Here is a 24,325-nt window from a genome sequence, read left to right as displayed (position 1 = left end):
GCCCCCTTAAGGTAGCCATACAGGGCTAAAAATCACACTAACAGCATGGATGTAGGAGTCTCCACTGCTTCACTATTATATTTGAGCACTCATGGCTGCCCCAATACAATGGCATTGCCAAACATTTATTGCATCTTATAGGATACAGTCGCTGTTCAGGTGATCATTTTCCACCTGGCTCAGTAAATTTTTGGTGCTTGCAGGGTCACCCACAGCTTGGATTTTGGTCAGTTCAGCAGGACCTCAGAAAGCTAAAATTCAAGCTATTTATGGCCAGAATTATATCCAGAAGCATTGGTTATTTCCAAATGGCTGTGGGAGAGGAATGGCGCGCAGAGAAGATAAGAGTATCAGCGAGTGACAGTGTATGAACCTGTTACTTTGCCTTAAATGATGAAAATGTCAGAGTTTCTGTCAGCCTCATTCACACTTCATGTAGCGGTTCCCACTCGTAATTTTGTGTGGGCGATTTTCACGCGATTCTGTGTGTCGCACATAGGGCAGCCCATAGGGAGCTCTTGCTCCTTTTTTGGGTGAAAAGACGTCATTTTTAAAAGGTGCATTTTCTGTGATTAATAAAAAAAAAAGAGGAGCTAAATCTTAATAGTGCAATCATGAATAATCATATGGTAAATAATGTGGCATGAAAACAACTTAACATGCAGTGTATAAATTATGAGCTAAATATATCATTGAAAAAAAATCAATCATTTGAAAGTGACATAATGAAATAGATGCAAAATCCAGTGTTAGGTGAACATAAAAAAAGTCCTTTCAATGAAAAAAGTCATTTTCACTATTAAACAAAAGTGCCCATAAAGTGCAAAAAAGTGCATTAGTAACGTTGATTGATGAAATCCACCATCAAGCACCAATATTTAGCATACGCTTCTTACTAGATAGCATAGACCAGTCGTCACTAAATGGCGGCCCGCACTCCATTGACGGCCCGCACGATGCTTCCGCCCGGACCGCGAGGCCGCCTCCTGTTATCAGTCATTGGTTTGCTGGGACCGCGGGTGTCCCAGCAACCAGTGACGTGCTGTGTGTGCGCCACGCTCCCTCCTTACTGCGGCTCCCGGCTCACTCCCAGCCGGTGTCCTGTCGGGCCGCGAGTAGGGGCACACGCCCCGCCCCCTGCTCCTGACTGCGGCTCCCATTCAGCTGGGCAGCGAGTTGGAGCATGACATTATGTGCGCGCCCCGCCCCCCTGCTGCTCGCGGCTCCTGGCTCGGCTACTGGCTCCAATTATGTGGAGCACAAAGGGAAAAAGCAATGTGGTCCCCAATTTTATAGATGAGAGGTTTTTAAAGTGATGGGCATATTTTGTAGTGCTCATTATAGTGCCCCATAAAAAAAAAATGTGCCCATCAGAGTGCCCCCTAACATAAAATGTGCCCATCAGCGTGCCCCTTATTTTATGTTAAGGGTCACGCTGATGGGCATATTTTATGTTAAGGGGCACTCTAATGGGCATATTTTATGTTAAGAGCAACGCTGATTTACACGTTTTATTTTGCCCATCAGAGTGCCCCCTAACATAAAATGTGCCCATCAGAGTGCCCCTAACATAAAATGTACCCATCAGAGTGCCCCCTAACATAAAATATGCCCATCAGAGTGCCAGCTAACATAAATGTGCCCATCAGAGTGCCCCCTAACATAAAATATGCCCATCGGAGTGCCCCCTAACATAAAATGTGCCCATCAGCGTGCCCTTTTTTTTATGTTAAGGATCACGCTGATGGACACATTTTATGTTAAGGGTCACGCTGATGGGCAAATTTTATGCTAAGGGGCACGCTGATGGGCATATTTTATGTTAAGGGGCACGCCGATGGGCAAATTTTATGCTAAGGGTCACGCTGATTGGCACATTTCATGTTAGGGGGCACTCTAATGGGCATATTTTATGTTAAGAGCAACGCTGATGGACACGTTTTTGTTTTGCCCATCTTTCTGAGTCATAGCACAGACTTCAGATTCGGACCTCGGCCCAAAGAAAATTTTAGCGACCGGACCTCCTTGAATTTTAATTCATTACCCCTGGCATAGACCATAAATTACCACTCAGGTACCTGATATTCGGCCTGCCCCTGGGAAGGTGTCACCGATGACGAAACGCGTTGGAATTGGCTGTTACTAAAGACATCACACTTGCTTAGCCGTCACTCGCGGTGTTCCTTTCTCAAGAGCTGACAGTCTGCTGGTTTTTTACTCGTTTGTGCCTTTTTACAACTCATCAAAGGTACTTTTTATATATTTTAAATAAAATGTTAGCAGGCTTCACTATGCTTGGTCATTTTTTTTATTCCCCATCCATTCGGAGCTGCTGCTGAGCAACCATTGCCTATCTCGGATGCCGGGTTATTTTGTGCTTTTATGACCATTATAATTTATGGTCTATGTTATCTGGTAAGAAGCGTATGCTAAGTGTTGGTGCTTGGTGGTGGATTTCATCAATCAACGGTACTTTTACACTTTTTTGCACTTTATGGACACTTTTGTTATATATTGAAAAGGACTTTTCTCATTGATAGGACCTTTATATGTTCACCTAACACTTTTTTTGCCTCTATTTCATTATATCACTTTCATATGATTGATTTTTTTCAATTATATATTTTGCTCATAATTTTATCACTGCATGTTAAGTTGTTTTCATGCCACATTATTTACCATATGATTATTCACGATTGCACTATTAGGATTTAGCGCCGCTTCTAATTTTTGGATCATTTACAGCTGGTATCATAGTTGGTTATGTGGCTGCTTACCTTTTTCTTCTTTTTGCTTGACCTAGCGCGGATGTTTTCCTGTTTTATATTTAGCTTTTTGCTGTGATTGCTTGTGATTCTGTTGTAAGATAGCCCTGGCAAAATCCATTTAGATTGAATGGCACCAAAATGTGGGTAAAGCATTATGGAGCGATTGCTATGTGATTTGGAATCACTGACAGAATTCCATCCATGATTCCAAATTGCCAAGTGTAAATGGGGCCTTATGGTACTGGAGGCTTGGCCATCACACTTCCAACAAAGGCAGTGCCATCTTTGTTACCCCTATCATTTCCAGCATATTGTCTTCTACAGATAGATAGATGCCTTCAGTTACTACATAGTACATGTTATTTATATTTTAAGACAGAAAGAAAATGTATCTCTTTGCTTTCATTTTCATGTATGTAAAAAATGATGTTGTGTTATAAAAATGTTCCTAAAATAAATATTTTTGGTGTTTGTTTTAACGAAATGTGTACATTTTGCTTCATTTGTGTGAGGTTGAAGGAGCGTGAGTTCTTAGGCTCGGTTCACACTTGTGCGATACGGGAACCAGCGCAATTCCAGTGCGAGTTCCCGCACCGCATCTCACACTGCCCTCTGCGAACCGCTGTAGGTGTCAATGTAAAGTTAATTACACCCCCAAATCAGTTTGAAGATCGTAGTGCGAACTGTTAAATCAAAAAAGAAATTGGATCGCATGGATGTGAACACTGATGTGATCCGATTCCAGTGCGGACCAAAAAAGGGTCCTGCACCATTTTGGTCCGAATGCGATGCAAATTCAGCCATACAAACTGTATGGCTGAATTTGCAACGCACAGACATCACATGCGATGGGCAATGCGGTGTGAATCACATGTGATCGCACTAGTGTGAACCCGGCCTTATTTAGTGCTTTGGGAGAAGCCGTTCAGGAAACAAAATAAACAAACTGCCAGTGACAACTTGTTTTTAAAGTTGAACTCCAGGGATTATCTATTTTTAACCTCTTGTGCCCGGCATCTCCCGGCCCTTTAAGGGATTTAGGTTGTCGGGAGGTGGGGTTTATGATCATGAGACCACTGTGATTGGCTGTCACATGATCGGAAAGCTCCCGATTGCAAGTAACGATCAGAAGCTTTCCGTTAGCCGCCGGTAACTGTGCCGGGAGCACGCAGGGAATGCGCTCTTGGCACAGCTGTATTTACACTAATTCGCGAAAATATACAGCCGCTCGGCACCAAGACCCAACCGCCGAGAAGCCGTATATTTGTGTGTGGCCGGTGCCAAGGGGTTAAACTTACATTGGTCCATCTTGGCTTCATATTGTAGTTCACGTCCACAGGGATGCTGGGGAAGCCTGTATTGCATACACTCGGCTCTGGTGTCTTCTGGGTGTTGTTCGAGTGACTTCCCATCTACATATTGAACAAGGGGGTGTCCACTCTACGCCTCTGCCATTCAGAGAACATATTGTATTTTTATTGAATACAACACTTTCTCTGATTGGACAAACCAGAGAGATGGGGTGGATGATGCTGTGATTTCTGGCTTTTCCAGTCAGAGAAGGATTTTTAATTTTTGAAACAAAATACAAGATGTCCAACAAAGAGCAACCCCTTGTGTTCAGAAAATGAGTCACCTGAGCAGCACCCAGAAGAGACCAGCACTAAAACTGGCCATACATGGATTGAAATTTGGCCAGTTCAGCAGTGACCAGGTGAATTTGGGCACTGTGGTTGTATAGAAGTTGATCTACCGATCTACTCCTTCACAACTGCACTGACAGCTTTTCCCCATTCGATCAGTGCCACAAGCTATAGCTGGCAGGGCTGATCCGTGTATTCAGACAGGGGGAAGGATTCCCATTTCCACCACAAAATGTGGGAGGACTAAGTCAGTTTTTTTCTATTCAACCCGCTGGTTGAATGAAAAAATGGTATCATCGATGAGCTGCTAACTCCATGTAGTACAGGCTATTATAATGAACTTCTGCTTCTCCAGTGACCTTCCGGATGTCAGATTTGAAGAAAAATGGAACCAAGCCAGATCTATGTAAACCAGGTGGGTTGAGGGGCTCCAGGGAGTTTGTGTCATGGAGAGGAACCTGGCTTTTCAGTTTCCTCAGTGTTTGGTAAAGTCCATTTTGGGACCTGGAGCTACGGCTTTCTCCTGGCGTTTTGATAACGTCCAGTGTGCATGAGGCCTAAGTGTCGGTTCACACTATGGCGATCCAACTTCGGGGGCGACCTGTGAAGTCGCATGCACCGCGACTTCGGCGCAACTTGCACGGACTTCACATAATGGAAGTCAATGCAAGTCGCTCCGATGTCGCCCCAAAGTAGTACAGGAACTATTAGGATGGTACCCGTAACACAGTATGGACCGCGACTTGTCAGGCTTACCAGTCGCCTGACAAGTCGCAGTAGTGTGAACCGGGACTTAGGGTTAGCGGTAATTGTTAGGGTTAGCGTTCTATCACTAACAATTACGGCTAACCCTAACAATTACTGCTAACTCTAACCCTTCCCCCTAAGATTTAACCCTAACCCTTACATTTAACCCTAACCCTTACCCCTAACATTTAACCCCAACCCTTAACCATAACATTTAACCCTTACCCCTAACATTTAACTGTAAACCTAGCCTGTAACCCTAACCTTTACCCCTAACATTTAACCCTAACCCTAGCCCTTAACCCTAACATTTAAACTTACCTCTAACATTTAACCCTAACTCTTACCCCTAACATTTAATCCTTATGCCTAACATTTAACTTTAACCCTAGCTTTTAACCCATACCCCTAACATTTAACCATAACCCTCACCCCTAACATTTAATCCTAACCCTAGCATTTAACCCTTACCCCTAATATTTAACCCTAATATTTAACCCTAACATTGAACCCTTACCCCTCACATTTAACCCTAATATTTAACCCTAACATTGAACCCTTACCCCTCACATTTAACCCTAACCCTTAACTCTAACATTTAAAGCTAACCATAACCCCTAACATTTAACCCTAACCCTTAACCTTAACCCTAGTCCTTAACCCTGACATTTAACCCTAACCATAACATTTAACCCTAGCCCTAAACCCTAACCCTAGCCCTTCCCTAACATTTACTCCTAACCCTTAACACTAATCCTAACGTGACTTTGGACACATAAAGGTTCCTGCTCTACTATAATGCGACTTTGATGCTAATTAAGTGCCAGAGAGTGTAATGTCACATCAAAGTCACACTAAATGAAAAGAACTGTCATATTTTCCTATTAGTGAAAAAAAAACCCTCATAACGAAAAACACTTGCGTTTTTGGTGCGGATCCATTGAAGTCTATTACACGCAAAATGCAATCTGCTGTGAGGAGAAAAGTCCCTGATCCTTTCTAACTACTAACTCAAAATGTATGGATGCGAACTAGATCCATAGGAAACCATGTTAAATGGACTGTAGTGCAAAACGCATTAAAAAACGCATAGGTTTGAGCCAAGGGTAAGTAGTTGCAGTGATAAACAACCTTAGGCATTAAGTCTCAGTTCGCACTATAGCGATGGCAGACATCACATGTGATTCGGAGTGCACTGCTCTGAAAATCACATGCGATGTGTGTGCGATGCAAATTCAGCCATACCGCATCGGATTCGGACAGAACACACACAGGTCCCTTTTTTGGGTCCGCAGTAGAATCGGATCTCATGGTGGTTCACACCAATGCAATCCAATTCATGTCCGAACTGTCAGTTCACACTGCGATATGTGAACTGATCTGGGGGTGTCATTAACTTTGTATTGACACCCCCAGCGATTTGCATATGGCAGTGTGAGCTGCCTGTGATTTGAATGCAATGCGGGAACACGCAGTGGATTCGCAGGGTTCCCGCATCGCATATATGTGAACCAGCACTAAGGGGTAACTAGTATTTTCCTGATTAATTTTTTTTTCTTTTATTTCTATTTTTCTAATCAGTAATATATAAACTTTTTTAGGCTTTTTATTTGTTTTGCTCATTCTTTTTTTTTTTTTTCTTTACAATAATTTTTATTATTAAGTTTTCATAACAAGGGAAATAATTGACAGCATAATCAAACAAGTTAAGCCCCGGTTCACACTACTGCGTGTGCGGGGTTCGCATGTCATGTCGGAGCGCACTGCTCCGACATGACATGCGATCAGCTGTGCGGTGCGAGTTTAGCCATACAGTTTGTATGGCTAAATTCGCATCGCACCCGCAGCAAACACGCACAGGAGGCATTTTTGCTGCCGCATCAGGAACGGATCGCACAGCGGTTCACACTTGTGCGATCCGATCCTGTGCGAACTGCACGATCGCACTGCGATATGCGATCAAACTGGGGGTGTCGTTAAGATTACATTGACACCCCCAGCGGATCGCATATGGCAGTGTGAACTGCCGGGGGTGCGTGTGCGATGCGGGAACAGGCTGCGAGTTCGCAGCCTTCCCGCATCGCATCAGTGTGAACCGAGCCTAAATTCCAAGGAAAATAAACAACTCATAAATAATATAAGCAACAATAGGTCAGTGGGACAGTAAATGGACAGGAGACAATCCAGATCATAGAAAAATAGTTTGTGCGCCAATCCATCGACCTGAAATTCAGAATAACCAGAATAGACAGGGAAACAAGAGACAAAGAAAGGAGAGAACGATGAGAAGAGAGAGAGGTGTGGGAAGGGGGGTCAGTCCAAGAGTGGGCAAAAATAGAACCAGTTGGCCGTGCTGTCTAAGCTGAGGGGGCTAGTTCGGCTAAATTTACAAAGAGGCCGAATCTCAGTTAGGTGTCCGATCTGTCCGCCGCAATGTCGCAGTCCCGCTAAAAATCGCTGATCGCCACCATTACTAGTAAATAAATAAAAATGACATAAATCTTTCCCCTATTTTGTAGACATGATAACTTTTGCGCAAACCAGTCAATATACACTTATTGTTTTGTTTTTTTTAACCAAAAATATGTAGCAGAATACATATTGGCCTAAAATGAGGAAAATTTGATTTTTATTTATTTTTATTTTTTGGGGGAATATTATATATAGCAGAAAGTGAAAAATATTGTTTTTTTTTTTTTCAGAATTGTCGCTCTTTTTTTGTTTATAGCGCTAAAAAATAAAAATAGCACAGGTGTTTAAATACCACCAAAAGAAAGATCTATTTGTGGGGGAAAAGGACATAAATTTTATTTGGGTACAGTGTCGCATGGCCGCGCAATTCTCAGTTAAAGTAATGCAGTGCCAAATCGCAAAAAATTACCTGGTCATTAAGGGGGTCCAGAAGTGGTTAAACAATGCCATAATTATCAGCGCTGCACTCAAATTCACTTTTTATTGTTTTTTGTAGGTTGTATATTCACCTTTATTTTGTGCCAGCTGCTACATGCAATACTTATTTCTAGCGCTCACTTTATCTATATATATTTTTTTTTTTTATAACATAAAATATACTATAGCATAATTTTTGCAAGCCTACTGTATACCATCCAAAGAAAGTCTTCTTTGTTCTAGGAAACAATGATAAGTATAATAACTTTGTCATCTTAAAGTAGAACTAAAGGCATAACTTTTTTTTTACTCTGTCAGGTTTTTTTTTATTTTTTCCCATCTTTGTCTCATTAACTTCCTGTCCCATAGCCAAAACAGGAAGGGAGTGGAAATCCCTCCAAAGTGAAAAAATCCCTGATAGTCCCCAGAATTAGCCTCCCCATTGGAAGTTTTCTCCTCTATTCCAGTTCTGGTGACAACCCATTTTTTTTTCTTTCGCTTTCAATGATAATAGAAAACAGGACTAATAGAGAGGGCGAATCTCCCTTACGGGGGGCACAGACAGCAATAAAAACTGACAGGGGTTCTAATCCCTCTCCACTCTTTCAGTTCAAGTTTTAACTTTAGTTCTACTTTACTAATCAACATTTTACATTTGAAGACCTGTTGCTGCACCTGTTCTAGCCTGGGCCCGTGTAACGTTAAAAAAACCATACCCCGTGGAAATTCCATACCCATGTCACTTCCTGTCTTGGAACATCTGAGCCGCTTCCCATTGCGCATGCTCACAGCTGTGCCCGCGCCATTCATCAGCTGTTGGAGCACGTCCCACTGCGCATGCCTGATCTCGGCTCCAGGGATTAAAGCGGCGATATAAATCATGGCAGTTTAGTTGTCTATATGGTATTGTAGAGTTCTAATATTATAGATCATTGTACTGGCTCCAGTATTCGGATGATGATCCTGAAGTTGGGTTCCTTCAACCCCATTCAGCTTCTTCAGTAATTTGTGCAGAACCGTGTGTGTGACACCATCGTCGTAGTGAATCCATTCGATAGTGATTTCAATGTATGGATAACGATCGGCTTCCACTAATGAAGACATCAATGATGAATATGAGATGAAGCCCTGCATTATTTTCTTTTAATTAATATGTAAAGGGATTTATATGCATTGTAGATTTAAAAGATAAGGAATTGTTGTACCCGCCGCCTTGATCACCGCTTTAACATTTCCCTGGACCCGCAGGCAGTCTCCGAGATAACTTAATTTAGCGGCTACAGCCGCATGCGCACTGGGAAGCGGCTCAGCTGTTGAATGACATACCCTGACAGGAAGTGACGAGGGTATGGAATTTTTACGGGTATGGTTTTTTTCACGGAACACCGGCGCTACCTGTAAGGTGACCTAGGCAGCCTCCTCGGGTGCAACACAGCAGGGGGCGCCCCGGCATCCTGCACCCAGAATCAGTAATGGACCGGCCGCCTGAGCACTAGAGCAAGCCATGCTATATGAGGACCTCCAGCATCCCTGAAATCCCCATGGGAAAGCATTGAATAATGCTTTTCTATGGGGAGGTCTAATGCGGCCGGGCATGTGCAGTAGGTCTCCCCCGCCGGCTGACATCGGCGGGGGATGAGAGTAAGTGGAGCCTGATCCAGCGCCGAGGTAAGTCATTGAAGGGGTTTTAACCCTTTCAGGAACTTGGGATGGGGGGGTGGTGTAAGATTATTTAATAATAATATCTCGCGCTCGTACTTCATTATGTCAGAATATTTATACTGCTCTCAATATAACAGTGTCTATTTATGTCAATAAGCAAAGATCTGTGAGAAAGGAGATTCTTCACTTATTTCCACAAATCAATATGTAGTGAATTCTTTTTAATTGATTAATTTCTTTTTAAAAGCTTATACCAATCTTAGTGAGTACAGTCTACAGTATGGAATATATAAAAATATTTATTCTCAAGACATGTAATCACAATATATGATCAAACAGGAAGTGACACAAAAAAAAAATAACTCTTACATAAAATACTAACTTCAAACAATCAATGCAATGTGATGTTTAGCTCAATAATGAAAGTGAAACTGAAACAAAGTGGAAGCAAAACGAAAGCAAGATTACCATTTCTCCAGGTATAGCATAAACCATAGGTAAATGTTCTATATAAACAGACCACAATTGTCTGCGAATCGCATAGCCGCAAGTCACTTCACTGCAGATGAAGCGAGAATAAGCCATGCAAAACGGAAGACTTAAAATTGCAAATAATGCACTAAATCTGATATTAATAAAAATGTATAAAAACAAAAATCAGCTTTTTAGAGAAAAATCTACCATGGTTTATACAGCTGGGATTGTAATCTTATTACCCTTAAATATGCAATATAAAACATATAAGGAAGGAAATAAACAATTGAATAAAATCAAATAACATAGCAAGATTATATTTACCACACTTAAGATGGCTGCTTTCTTCAAATGGTCGTTACCAGAGTCCTAAGATGGGTGCCTTTCTTAAGATGGTGGATAGTGAGGGAGGAGTTTTGTTTGGCGTCCCTCAAAGTTTCAGATGAATGATGGAGCAAGATGGAGTATGTCTGGATGAGTATATCGAGGGATGTAGTAGTGTGTGTGATGTATGTGTATTGTATGTTGGACAAATGTAATGTGATGTATCCTGTCTCACATCTGGGTTCTTCTTTTATATGGTATGAACAAAGGGCTATAAAAATGACCATAAGTTAAACCCAGAGGGATGAACATTATCCCCATTGGTTGTTATTCTATACCTTAACTGGTGAGGTCAGAGTCACACCTCTTTCGATAATTCAATACTTGGTATAATACAATTAAAGGATAATTTCTCTATGTTCAAGATTAACCATAAAACACAACATAAAACTTTGTCCATACTCCCAGTACATACATAAATGTCCATCTAATCTCCATCATTCACCCTGGCAAGTAATGCCATTTCAATAATTATATTTTTAATACAATATAATATTTCTAATTGTAAATATCTAAATTATCCCAAGACTGCATTTGGTATTTCGTGTAAAGAAGGCAGTGTTGTACCATTCATTAGATTCAGTAGTTAGAAACAATTACCACTATTCTTATCTGATGACCTCTTTGACCTCTGGCTAGTGAAAGTCCATTAATTATTTGACCATGCCATATGCTGTCACACATTTCAGACATTTGGTCTGGATTGTAAGATCTATAGTGGTCGTAAAAACATAACCACAAACTTCTCTGAAATGAGGTAATTAGTGACGAGATACACATGTTCTTACACTTATTAAAAAAAGAATTCTGAGTAAGATTACTACTGTAAGAATATAAACCCAAAATGTGATATAACATTCCTAAATATATATGTATATGCCTTACATAATATAATGACATAATTATGGCTAATATCTTCTCACACATAATAATGTATCTTTAAAAACATATATATAGTTCATTTTAAATGTCTGCTAGAGTATACTGGGGTATTGTCCATTGTTAAATAATTACAGACAGACTGGGATTACCATTATGTCTTGAAGAGGTGTCTATGTAAATCTTATTTACGATCTTAAAAGAAATACAAAGACCTCTGTTGAAATTCTACTTTCTCTTGTAAGCTTGTAAGAGACATTTTGCAAATGAACATATATGAACTTTCATTCACCTTGAACAAAATGGACGCTATACTGTTCAGAATCTTATATGCATAATATGGAATATACATGGCTTTTTAAATCCATTTTTGTTTCTATTATTATTTTAATCACCCCCAATAATCCCGACAGCGGCAATTTTTATTTTGCCTAGGGCGGCAAAGATCTTTGCACTGGCCCTGGTTCTAGCACCTCTGCCACTTAGAAAAAAAAAAGTCTTTGCCTTTAGTTCTGCTTTAACCATTTGCTGACAGCAATACATATACAGTATCTCACAAACTTGAGTACACTTCTCATATTTTTGTAAATATTTTATTCTATCTTTTCATGTGGCAACACTGAAGAAATGACACTTTGCTACAATGTAAAGTGGTGAGTATACAGCTTGTATAACAGTGTAAATTTGCTGTCCCCTCAAAATAACTTAACACACAGCCATTAATGTCTAAACCGCTGGCAACAAAAGTGAGTATACCCTAAGGTCCCATACGTAGCTGAATGGCATGCAGAGTGCCGCATGGGGCTGCTGTGGCTGGGCTGACGCGTTTCAGGGGCGAACCCCCTTCCTCAGAGCTAGAAAATGCGTCAGCCCAGCCACAGCAGCCCCATGCGGCACTCTGCATACCATTCGGCTACGTATGGGACCTTGGCTACCTTGGAGATTGTATATGCAATGTTAATGTGTGTATCATCACACCTGCCTTGTGAGCATATTGTATACTTTTTAATATTTTAATAAATGGTTTTAGTGGTGATGCACTAGGTCGGTGCACCCCTTTTTCTTTTCTCTTTTCTCTTAGTTGGTTCTGGATACCCTTGATCCTGAGGGGGCAGCAAGACCATTGGCTCTTTTCCACCTGAGTCTGAAGTGCATCTCTCTTCCCTCAGTCATATTCTACTTGAGCACAGGAGATTTGTTTTACTACTGGAGACATGCTTGGCCAGTCCATCACCTTTACCCGCAGCTTCTTTAGCAAGGCAGTGATTGTCTTGGAGGTGTGTTTGGGGTCATTATGTTGGAATACTGCCCTGCAGCTCAGTCTCCTAAGGGAGGGGGATCATGCTCTGCTTCAGTATGTCACAGTACATGTTGGCATTCATGGTTCCCTCAATGAACTGTAGCTCCTCAGTGCCGGCAGCACATATGCAGCCCCAGACCATGACCTAGTGGTGTCTGCATTAGTGTTCTTTTCTTTGGTTTTCTTCCCTCTGTTTTCACCTGGTGATCTGGCCAGTAACAGACAATCCTGAATGTAGAAGCAGGTTTCGGTATCAGGAGCATTTTCACAAGTACTCCTGAAAACACTCGGTATTGGTTAATCCCTGACCACCACGCCAAATGATTGGTAAGCTGCAACATATTACATTTTTGGTTTGATGCTGCTTTAAAAACCTCATACAAATGTGCTAGCATTAACGTAAGGAAAACACAGGGGTTGTGGGGTGAAAGGGTCATCTCTATGACCCTCAGGGGCCGGAAATGACGTCATGACGTCAGTTCTGGCGCTGGCAGAGCTGAGATCATGTTTTTTTTTTTTATCTCAGGCTTTCCAGCCTAGAGGAGAGATCTGGGGACCTATAGACTCAAGATCTCTCCATAAAGAGGACCTCTCATGCCTTATTTCTATTACAAGGGATGTTTACATTTCATTTAATAGGAATAAAAGTGATTAAAAAATAAATAAACAAATTAAAGGGAATGTGTAAAAATAAAAAAATAAAATAAACAATAAAAGAAAAAAACACCCTGTCCTCTCGCTCACACGCAGACACGAATGCATGCATAGGTCACGCCCACATATTTAAACGATGTTCAAACCACACGTGAGGTATCGCCGCGAACGTTAGAGCTAGAACAATAATTCTAGAGCAAGACCTAGACCTTAGTAACTCCAAACTGGTAATCTTTAGAAATGTTTAAAGCGTCGCCTATACAGATTTTTAAGTACCGTGGTTGTGAGGTATCTATTTACTCGGCATATTATCTTTCACATTATGCAAAAAAATTGGCTAACTGTACTGATTTTTTTTTTTTTTTAATTCATGAAAGTATTTTTTTTTCACCAAAAAATAATAAATAAATCACATTTGAAAAATTGCTGTGCATGTTTCATCGACCACAATTTTATTCCCTAGGGTCTCTGCTAAAAAAATATATATGTTTGGGGGTTATAAGTAATTTTCTAGCAAAAAAAAGAAATATTGGTTTAAACTTGTAAACAAAAAGTGTCAGAAAGACTTGGTCTTCGGGTGGTTAATAAAAGATATTAGAGGAGTCTCATAGCAGACAATAACAAAGGCTCCGCTCCATAGTGAGGAGCGAGCTCAGGAGTGAGCTGAGCACTGAGAGGGGTCGCCACAGTTCCGTACAAGGGGCGGCACCGATCACACACACCACCCCCTCCATTCTGTGGCCAATGAGCATCATATACGCATTCTCCTGCTGCCGTCCCCGCTTAATGATGTAAGAAGACCATCAAAACTTATGGTCTTCCCGAAAACAGCAATTTTCGGTAAATTCGAGTCCCCTTTCAAGGCGATCTGTAACCATCATAGACCGGCGGATCCCTCCGATCGCCTCGCTGGAGAAGATCGCTGCTCTAACCTTCCTGGCAGCCAGAAGAGATCGCCGGATTTGAGGGCGGACTTCCCGACATGCACAGCAGGCCCGATCCTTGGCGCAAAGGCTACTGGGAGGGGAGCCGGGCCGGGTGCTGGTGAGCGGGAGGAGGCGGATGCTGGATCGGTGGCCGGGGACGGATTGCTGTGGTGAGGGGGTCTCCTGTAGTGTAGATGGGTCGGGATATGGAGGATGGGGGGGATGGATCGCCATGTGGTGTACATAGGGGGGCGGGGAGGCCGGGCAGTGCCGGTCTATTGATGTACTGCAGCCTTCCCGGATAATGGAGGGCTCAGCTACAGCTGGACGGGGCTCCTATAACACAATGGGCCCAGCGATGGGATGATCGGGCATGATGCTTGTTGTTATCTGCAGCCTGGGGGACCATGTGTCTTATTGTGGGTGTGCAGGGTACCATTGTGTGTGTGTGTGAGATCGCATTGTTCTAATAGACTGTGCTCTGTAAGCTGGCCATACATTATGCAATTTTCTTTTGGTTTACTTTCAACTGTAATACAAGGGCTTTGCCTGATTGCATACAAATTGAAAGTGGTTTAGGTGAATCTAAAGGAAAATTGTATAATGTATGGCCAGCCTTTCACAGGGCATTGATTACTGAGTGTCTGGGTACCTCCACATAATGATCTGACAATACACTATACAATCTGATTGTACAAGCAATCGGGGGCCCTTCCACCCCATAACCCCTGTGTTTTCCTTGCGTTAATGCTAGCACATTAAAACCAAAAATGTAATATTGCAGCTTACCAATCATTAGGTGTGGTGGTCAGGGATGAATCGATGCCGAGTATTTTCAGGAGTACTTGTGAAAATGCTTCTGATACCGAAACCTGCTCCTTCATCCTGGATTGTGTGTTACTGGCAGATCACCAGGTGAAGAAAACCAAAGAAAAGAACACTAATGCAGACACCACTAGGGATGCACCAATGGGCTTTTTTTAATTTTATCGGCGAGTACAAGTACTGATTCTTTCTGCCAAGATACTGGATACTGATACTTTGTGGTGCAATTTGTGTCCATACAAAATGAACGGGTGCAGATCGCACTGCCTAAAATCCTGTGATTTTGAAAAGGATTGCAGTGCGATTCCCTGTCCGAATCGCACGCAGTTTCCCCACTGCTCCTGTGTGAACGAGGGGTTGACCGACTTTTGTTTAAGGATCAGTATCAGTGACAAACTTACAGATATTACCGATTATTGCTTCAAGGGGTTGTACTGGGATGATGCCTGTACCATTTTTTTTTTTTTTTTAGTCGGCGGTCGGCTTTCTTGTAATAACAACTGGTGCGGCTATGCAGCCGCTCGGCTGTTATTACAAACAGCGGGAGGGGACGTCGTTCCCCCCCCCCCATAGTGTGAACCCAGGCTTGTCATAGTGATTTCAGCTTGGGTTTACACAGGTGTGGGGGGGGGGGGGGGGAGCCGCATGCCATTCGGATGGGAATCGCACCGCATTCTTGTTCAAATTACATGCTATTCTTTGCAGTGCAATCTGCACCCATTCTTTTGGATGGACACAAATTGCAGCACAAAGTATCGGCAAGCACTTGGTTGAAAGTATCGGTACTCGTATAATGGCCGATTAAAAAAAAAAAAAAAAAAAAAAAGGGTTATCAGTGCGTCCCTAGTGGTGCCTGCATTCATTTTCTTTTCACCTGGTGATCTGGCCAGTAACACACTTCCTGTGTTAGTGAGACCCAATCCTGGATGAAGGAGCAAAGAAGGCACAGCAGGCAGCAGCATTGTCATTCTGGTAGGGGTGTGGGGTGTTATATGTAGCACCCTGTTACCCTGAAAATAAGGCAGTGTCTATTCATTTTTGCTCCCAAAGATGCGCTAGGTCTTATTTTCAGGGGATGTCTTATTTTTCCATGAAGAAGAATCCTGTCATTTTGACCCCCCCCCCCCCCTTCTGATCCTCCTGTGTCATTTTGATCCCCCCCCTTCTGATCCTCCTGTGTCATTTTGATTGCCCCCTCTGATCCTCCTGTGTTATTTTAAGTGATCCCACTCCCCCCACCCCTGTGCCAGTGGACACCTTCACCAGACATCCCCCCCCCACCCCTTTATCAGACATTCCCCCCCCCCCCTACCTCAGTCACCCCTTTGTGTCCACACAATGTGCCCGACTCCTGCCCCGTGCGAATAATTGTGAGTCAGCCAGACTCCATCAGGGCAGAGCGAGCAGCAGGCAGCAGCTTGTCCTGGCGGTGGGGGTGGCGCGGGCTCTCTGATTAAAAGAGACCTCGCACTTCTTGTCTGCTCCGGCTGCGCTACGGCCAACAGTGAGCTGTGCGGCGGCGCCCGCCGATACGGTCCAGAGTTACGGTGGCTACGGGGGGCCTTATCAGGGAGAACTTATGTTCGGGGTACGTTTTATTATCGGGGAGGTCTTATTTTCGAGGGGGGGGGGTGCCTTATATTTCAGCGAGAGGCAAAACTGTAAGTAGGTCTTATTTTCGAGAGATGTCTTGCTTTCGGAGAAACGCGGTAGCAGATTTAGATACGCAAAACAAATTGAAGCCAAACAGAAGCTAATACTTTATAAGCAGTTACATCAACAGATTTTTTCCTTTGGGGTAAAGGTTTTACACAAATAAATAAAAGCTGATCATTGTAAGCACCCCTGTCAATGGTAAATGGTTTGTCTCATCCCTCTAACTGCTACATCTGTAGGACAGCTTGGTATGCTAAAATTTAACAGGCTTAATGATTGCATCACTCAGTGAAAATATAAAAAAAAAAAAGGAATGCAGCCACCACATCCAATAATTGGTAAGCTGCAATAAAAGAAAGATTTGTTTCTGGTGTTTAATGCCACTTTAAATGGGCCACCCCTAGTGAAGTCAAATGTGTGACGCAACGCGTATTAGGGGCGGAGCCTTGTATCTGACTTCACGGCCATCCGTGTTTTGGATATCCTGCCTGTCCAGCCCGCACAGCTTTATGTGCTTTGTATGTAAGTGAGATTGTACCTTACTTTTCTAATAGATTTTAAAAAGGAGAGCACTAGAATCTGTCTTCTATCCTCCCTATGATTTATACCGAGAATTATCAGAATGTGAGGATCGACATCTCTTGGATTTATTTACGTCTATCGATATCAGGATTGTCTTTTATCCCCAGAGGGGAGCTGCTGGTTCTGACCTTCTGGTGACACGGGTCAGAGCAGGAGGGGAGCGGCCATCCTTTTATTATTGGACTTTTTGTTATATTGCAGACAATTTTGGAACAGTCATTATAGACTTTTGATTGGTCACATATCCAACATACTATTGAGTGTTACATATAACCTCTTATTACTTTTTGCACATATATATTATTATGTATGTGGCGCAGCACTGTTATTAGTTGTTGTGTTATTTTACGCAGAGAAAGCGTTTTGGAGTGATTGCAGGGTTGTTTAGTATTTTGGTTTATGGTGGTGTTGTGCTGATTTTTCACATTTGTATTGTACTGCTTTATATGTGTCTAGTGTCAATGCATAACTTTCACTTTCCTTTTCCCAGTATTGGATTGTGTTTATGCACGGTATGTAGAAATGCAATCTGCGGTACTTTTCTCAGCACACTGCAATGGTGTGAACTTGTCTTAACCAGTTCCCGACTGCTCGCCGCTAATTTACTGCGGCAGTGCGGCTCTCCTGCGCAAACCGCACCTGCAGGGGACGCCGATGCATGGGGCAGGCAGCTCAGATTGCCGCCTGACACCCGCAATCGCTCCCCCCTGAGTGAGAAGAACGGTCAGCTGTTGTAAACACAGCTGACTGTTCTTTTCTCTCTAATGATGATCACAGAGCACCTGTAATCCTTCTATATAGGATCACAGGTCTCTGTGATCATTTCACACGCCCCCACCCCCTCCCCACAGTAAAGTGGGGTACGCACTAGTAGAAAATCTGCTGAAAATTCCCCTCTGAAGTAAAATCGTACGATTTTTGGCTAGTGTGTACACAACTTTCAGCAGCCGATGCCGACATTTTCAACAAAAAAAAACGGAGGGACAAACACCAAAATTTTTTATCGTTCCCCCCCAGACGACCAATTTTCGTTTAATGTGTATGCAGTACGTCCATGAAAAATCGGTCGGATTCGAAAGACCGCGCATAATCTGAAGTTGCTGACGACCCGGAAGTCTAGGAACAAATGTCCCAAAAAAAAATTGGACGAGAAATTTCGTAACATTTGTGCAATGTCAACTAAAAACGGTTATGACCGCTGATCAGGCATGAGAGAGAAAAATCGGAGGATATTTCGTCCGATTTTCGTCAAGTGTGTACGAGCCTTTAGAATCACTTCCTAGGCTCATTTAACCCCTTGATCACCCAGTGTTAACCCCTTCCCTGCCAGTGTCATTATTACAGTAACTGCATATTTTTAGCACTGATTACTATAGTAATGTCACTGGTCCCCCCCAAAAATGTCAGTTAGGGGTCCGATCTGTCCGCCGCAATGTCGCAGTCCTGCAAAAAATGCAGGTCGTTGCCATTACTAGTAAAAAAAAAACCCAATAAAAATGACATAAATCTTTCTCGTAGATAGTAGACGCGATAACTTTTGTCCAAACCAATCAAAATACGCAGATGTTTTTTTTTTTTTTTAACCAGAAATATGTAGCAGAAAACAAATTGGCCTAAAATTGTCAAACATTTTGATTTTAAATTTTTTTTGTTGAGACTGTTATATAGCGAAAAAAATGTATATATATTTTTTTCAGAATTGTTGCTCCTTTTTTTTTTTTTTTTTTGTTTATAGCGCAAAAAATAAAAATTGCAGAAGTGATCAAATACCACCAAAAGAAAGCTCTATTTGTAGGAATAAAGGACATCCATTTTATTTGGGTACAGCGTTGCACGACCGCACAATTGTCCGTTAAAGTAAAGCAGTGCTGAATCGCAAAATATGGCCTGGTTATTAAGGGGGGAAAATCTTCCAGTCCAGAAGTGGTTAAGAATGCACTGAAATTAATGATCGGAGTGCATTTGGTGTGAACGGCCCTGATATTTACCAGAACCATGTCATAGAGGGCACCCCTGAACAATCTGTTCACTGTATCCAATCTGGCAGGCTCTTCCACTACATGGTTGTTTAGTGCAGCCTTTTTCAACCAGGGTGCCTTCTGGGTTCTTCAGGGGTGCCTTGAGGTTATTTCAGGGTTGCCTTGACAAAATGGCTAAAAATTGCCCAAAAACGGTTTTCAAAAAATGGTTTTCATTGTGCACAATTTCAACCTTCTAGCTGCTGGTGTCCTAGCGACCATTGGCATAATCAGTTGATAAGGAGAATGTCAGTCGCCTGCATAACATCCTTATTTGACCCTCCCCTGCCCCTTACAGCTGAATGATAGTGAAAGAGAAGAGAAACATTGGAATACTAGTCAGTACCAGTTTACAAAATTGTTTTTGCTTTGGAAGAATAAATCCCTTCGAACGTTGGGTGTCCTACTTGGACTTGTGCATTATGCAAGACTATTAGAATCGTTTTTACATTTTAGAATGGGGCGCCTTGAGACTGTCCATAATTTTTAAAGGGTGCCTTGACTGAAAAAAGTTTGAGAAACTCTGGTACAGTGTATGGCTGGCTTTACAATAATGCTGGCTGCCTTTGTTATTGTGGGTATAATGGAGCAGATCTGCTGTTCTCTTATTATTTTCTAGGGCAGTGATGTCAGCTTTCTTAATATAGGGGGGGACTCATTCACTGAAACCCATAGGGTCCTTTCACACGGGCGATCAGTTTTTATTCTCCGGTCCTTTTTTTTTTTTTTTTCACGGAGCGGATGACACTTGTGTCATCCGCTCTGTATGTCCGCATATCATCCCATCCGTTTGCGGATGATATGCGGACATAATGTAAGTCTATGGGCATTGCGGATGTCAGCAGATGACACCGCTGACATCCGATTTTGCTTCCTTTCCATTTTTTGAAAAATAGGGTTCAGAACTGAAAGGAAGAAAATTGGATGTCAGCGGATGGTATTCCGCTGACATCCGCAATGCCATTGACTTACATTATGTCCGTAAATCATCCGCAAAAAAATAGGATGATTTGCGGACATACAAAGCGCCCGTGTGAAAGTACCCTTAGGCAGAATGTGTGTACGCTGAAATCCGCTTTGTAGGGACGTTGCAATGATTTGTTACAATGCAACACACTGGTCAACTTTTTTCCCTTTTTTTTTTTATTTTTTTTTTACTTTATTGAAGTGTAATGATGTATTGGGGATGTTATCTTAAACCAGTTTTAGGTCCATAGATACCGGTACCTATATAATATTTATTGACGTGTTAGAAAATGACACTGTAACTCTATGCACCACAACTCGTTCAGGTGACATGCAGCGCATGTCTTCATTTGCATACAACATAACCCACAATTCTGGATAAAATGAGAATCACACTTTTTTTGCTTAGAATAAAGATCATGATTCTCGGCGTTAACATCTTTTACATTATACAAAAAAAGTGGGCTAACTTTACTGTTTAGTTTTTTTTTTTTTAATTCATTAGTGTATTTTTTCCTAAAAAAAAAAAAAAAAAAAATCCTGCGTTTGAAAGACTTCTGCGCAAATACAATGTGACATAAGATTGCAACGATCTCCATTTTTTTCTCTAGGGTCTCTGCTAATATATATATATATATATATTAGGGATTAACCGGTTATCGGAGGGCCGATATTCACTTTTCTTCTTTTTTTTTTTTTTTTTTAACTCGATATATCGGTATCGGCCAGGAACTGGTGTTATTAGTGTATGTAAAATCTTAGCATCCACTTTATTAGTGTTTTATATAATGTCCATTGTGTGTTTTTGTAATCTAGTAGTGTGAAATACTTTCATTACATCGCTGCTCGGCCCCTCCGTGACCCCCAGCTGTCAGTGGGGGAGGAGAGAAGGACAGCAGAGCGGAAGATGCAACAATGGTATTTCACACTATTCTAATCTAATACCCGGTGCTTCTGTGTACACTGCAGAGGGGAAGGGCTGAGGTCCTCCTCCTGACAGCTATGAGAGGAGAAAACGGCAGGCAGAGTGGGAGATTAGCGGGGAGAGTCCGGAGCAGCGATGTAATGAATGCATTTCCCACTATTCTATTACAAAAACACACACTGGACATTATATAAAACACTAAAAAAAGTGGATTCTAGGATTTTAATGACACTAACTAGGTTCACACGGGATTCCTGGAAGGCAGGGAGGGAAGGGAAGACCACACATTACAGCTAAAAGACCTACCCCACATGTTCAGTACCAGATTTGTGTCAAAAATTGTCTTTTATTTTTCAAAACTTTAAATGTAGAAAATATCGGCCGTTACCTGTACGTTGTGACCAAAATATCGGTATTGGCCCTGAAAAAAACCATATCACTAATAAATATAAATTTTTACATATATATATATATATATATATATATATATATATATATATATATATATATATATATATATATATATATATATATATATTTGGGGGTTCTAAGTAATTTTCTAGCAAAAAATACTGATTTTAACTTGTAAGCAACGAGTGTCAGAAAAAGGCTCAGCCTTTAAGAGCCCATTCACACTAGCACGACTTGTGAGGCGACTTGTGTTGCCCCAGGTCGCTTGACATAACAAAAGCAATGTTAATCAATCAGGGTCGTCTTAATTGGCACTACTGAAGTCGCTCCGACTTCAGAAAAGGGTCCTGTACTACTTTTGAGGCGACCTGTGATACGACTGTCCCATATACGACTGGGAGTCGCCTCCTTATCTTAATTGACAAGACTTGTTATCAGACTTTCCAGGAAGAAGAAAGAGATTAGCCAGGCATTCCCCACAGACAAAGTCGCCTGTCTCTTCAAAGTAGTGCACAAGTCTCTTCCAAGTCTCTTCCAAGTCTCTTCCAAGTCTCTTCCAAGTCTCTTCCAAGTCTCGGGGCGACTTTCTGGTCGTGGTAGTGTGAACCGGCTCTGAGAGGTTAAACTGCCCTCACTTACAGGCGGAAGTTCATTCCTTTGATCTAAAAGAAGGAAATGATACATTGTAAAACATTGTGTTTATAGTTATCTAGCAGCCTTAATAATGTTGATAAACTTCTGCTGGAGGCTTTTTTTTTTTTGACAGCTGTTAGCAGAGAAAGGCTCTGTAAGAATTGAGGACATGCTGTTTTTAAAGAGGAAGTAAACCCTCCTCTACAACTTGTACCTATAGGTAAGCCTATGATGAGGCTTACCTATAGGTACTGTAAATATCTCCTAAACTTGTACCGTTTAGGAGATATTTACCTTACATGCCGCCAGTGACGTCACTGGCGCATGCGCTCTGAAGGAACGGCCGATCGTGCCGTTCCTTCAGAGCCCCGTGCCGTGACTGTCGGCTCCCGCGCGCGTGCGCGGGAGTGACGTCACCGCGGCTCCAGCCAATCAGATGGCCGGATGCCACGATCCCGGAAGACGGGCGACTAGACATGTCGCCCGTCATAGAGGTGAGTGAGCGGCACGGCGGGGGCTCGTTCTAAGGTAAGTATTGCATAATGAGCTTATGTCTTTCTCTTGCAGGGTGTAAAAAAAAAAAAAAAAAAAAAAAAAAAAAAAAAAAAAAAACCAAACGAGTTTACAACCTCTTTAAGATCATAAGGCTCCATTCACACCAGCGCGACGTGTCAGGCGACTTGTCAGCATGACAAGTCGCGCTCCCTCGCGGTCCATTGACCGCTACAGGACCCGTTCTAATAGGAGCGCCAAAAGTCGCTCCGACTTAGAAATGGGGTCCTGTACTACTTCGGGGCGACCTCGGAGCGACTTGCATAGACTTCCATTATGTGAAGTCCATGCAAGTCGCTCTGAAGTCGTGGTGCATGGGAATTTTTTTTTTTTTTTAAAGCCCGTGGCGTGTGAAACACACTCAAAAGACTTAAATGCATAAAAAAGGGCACACACACAAACGTGGAAACACAAAAAGTGCACAGGGTGTGCGAAATGGTCTTCCCTCCGAAGAGGTAGGACCCTAACCTCGATCCCCCGGGGCGCAAGACTCCTGACAGGGATTTAAAGAGGTTGTAAACTTGTTTAAAATTTTTTTTATTTTTTTTAAAACCTGCAAGAGAAAGACATAATGAGCTAGTATGCATCGCATACTAGCTCATTATGAAATACTTACCTTAGAACGAGCCCCCGCCGTGCCGCTCTCTTACCTGTCTTCCAGGATCGCGGCATCCGGTCATCTGATTGGCCGGAGCCGCGGTGACGTCACTCCCGCGCACGCGCGCGGGAGCCGACGGTCACGGCACGGGGCTCTGAAGGAACGGCACGATCAGCCGTTCCTTCAGAGCGCATGCGCCAGTGACGTCACTGGCTGCATTAAAGGTAAATATCTCCTAAACGGTACATGTTTAGGAGATATTTACAGTACCTATAGGTAAGCCTTATCATAGGCTTACCTATAGGTACAACTTCCTGAGGAGGGTTTACTTCCTCTTTAAGGTACTTTCCTATGGTCTGTCTGGCTGAAAAACCAGATAAACCCCGTTCTCCCGGGGGACTGCCGAAACAGCCCACCCCAAGTACTAGGTGGGGCTCCCCCGAAGGGAGACCCCATGAGAGAGGGCGAACTAAGCCAGAAGGCCATATCCAAACCGTCCCAAGACTCAAGGCTGGGCCCGAGGACCCACACCCTCCAAGTCGTGCAGGAAAAAAGAGTGATAGTGAAGTGACACAACAACAAAAATAAAAACAAACAAAAAAGTGGGGGAAAGGGAAGTGAGGTAATTGCTATGGTGCCATGTGAGGTACCAAGGCAGGCCTTTCGGCCAGAATAAAAAATTCCTCTGGTCTAACCCAAAAGGCCTGGCCCAAGAGGCAGGTGCAGAAAAAGTGTGTATGGTGCAGTCACCAAGGTGCCGAAAAACTTGAGGCGAGCTGCCCCTCACCAGTGAGAATTAAGGCACCCCTGGGCTGCCACCCCAGGGGCACATA

General features: G+C 42.5%; 1 protein-coding gene across 3 annotated transcripts in view; it reads left to right on the top strand.

Annotated features, from left to right (window-relative positions):
- Positions 1–14,252: 14,252 nt before the first annotated feature.
- TRRAP (transformation/transcription domain associated protein) overlaps positions 14,253–24,325 on the top strand; it is a 300,061-nt gene continuing 289,988 nt past the window's right edge. For all 3 annotated transcript variants that reach the window (XM_082261087.1, XM_082261086.1, XM_082261085.1), the window contains exon 1: positions 14,253–14,496. The gene's annotated coding sequence lies outside the window, so the exon portion shown is untranslated. The remainder of the gene's footprint in view (positions 14,497–24,325) is intronic.

Source organism: Pelophylax lessonae (genome assembly GCF_965119305.1).
Source record: "Pelophylax lessonae genome assembly, chromosome: 6".
Lineage (NCBI taxonomy): Eukaryota > Metazoa > Chordata > Amphibia > Anura > Ranidae > Pelophylax > Pelophylax lessonae.
Note: the sequence above shows the minus strand (reverse complement) of the source record. Positions and strands in the feature narration are given on the sequence as shown.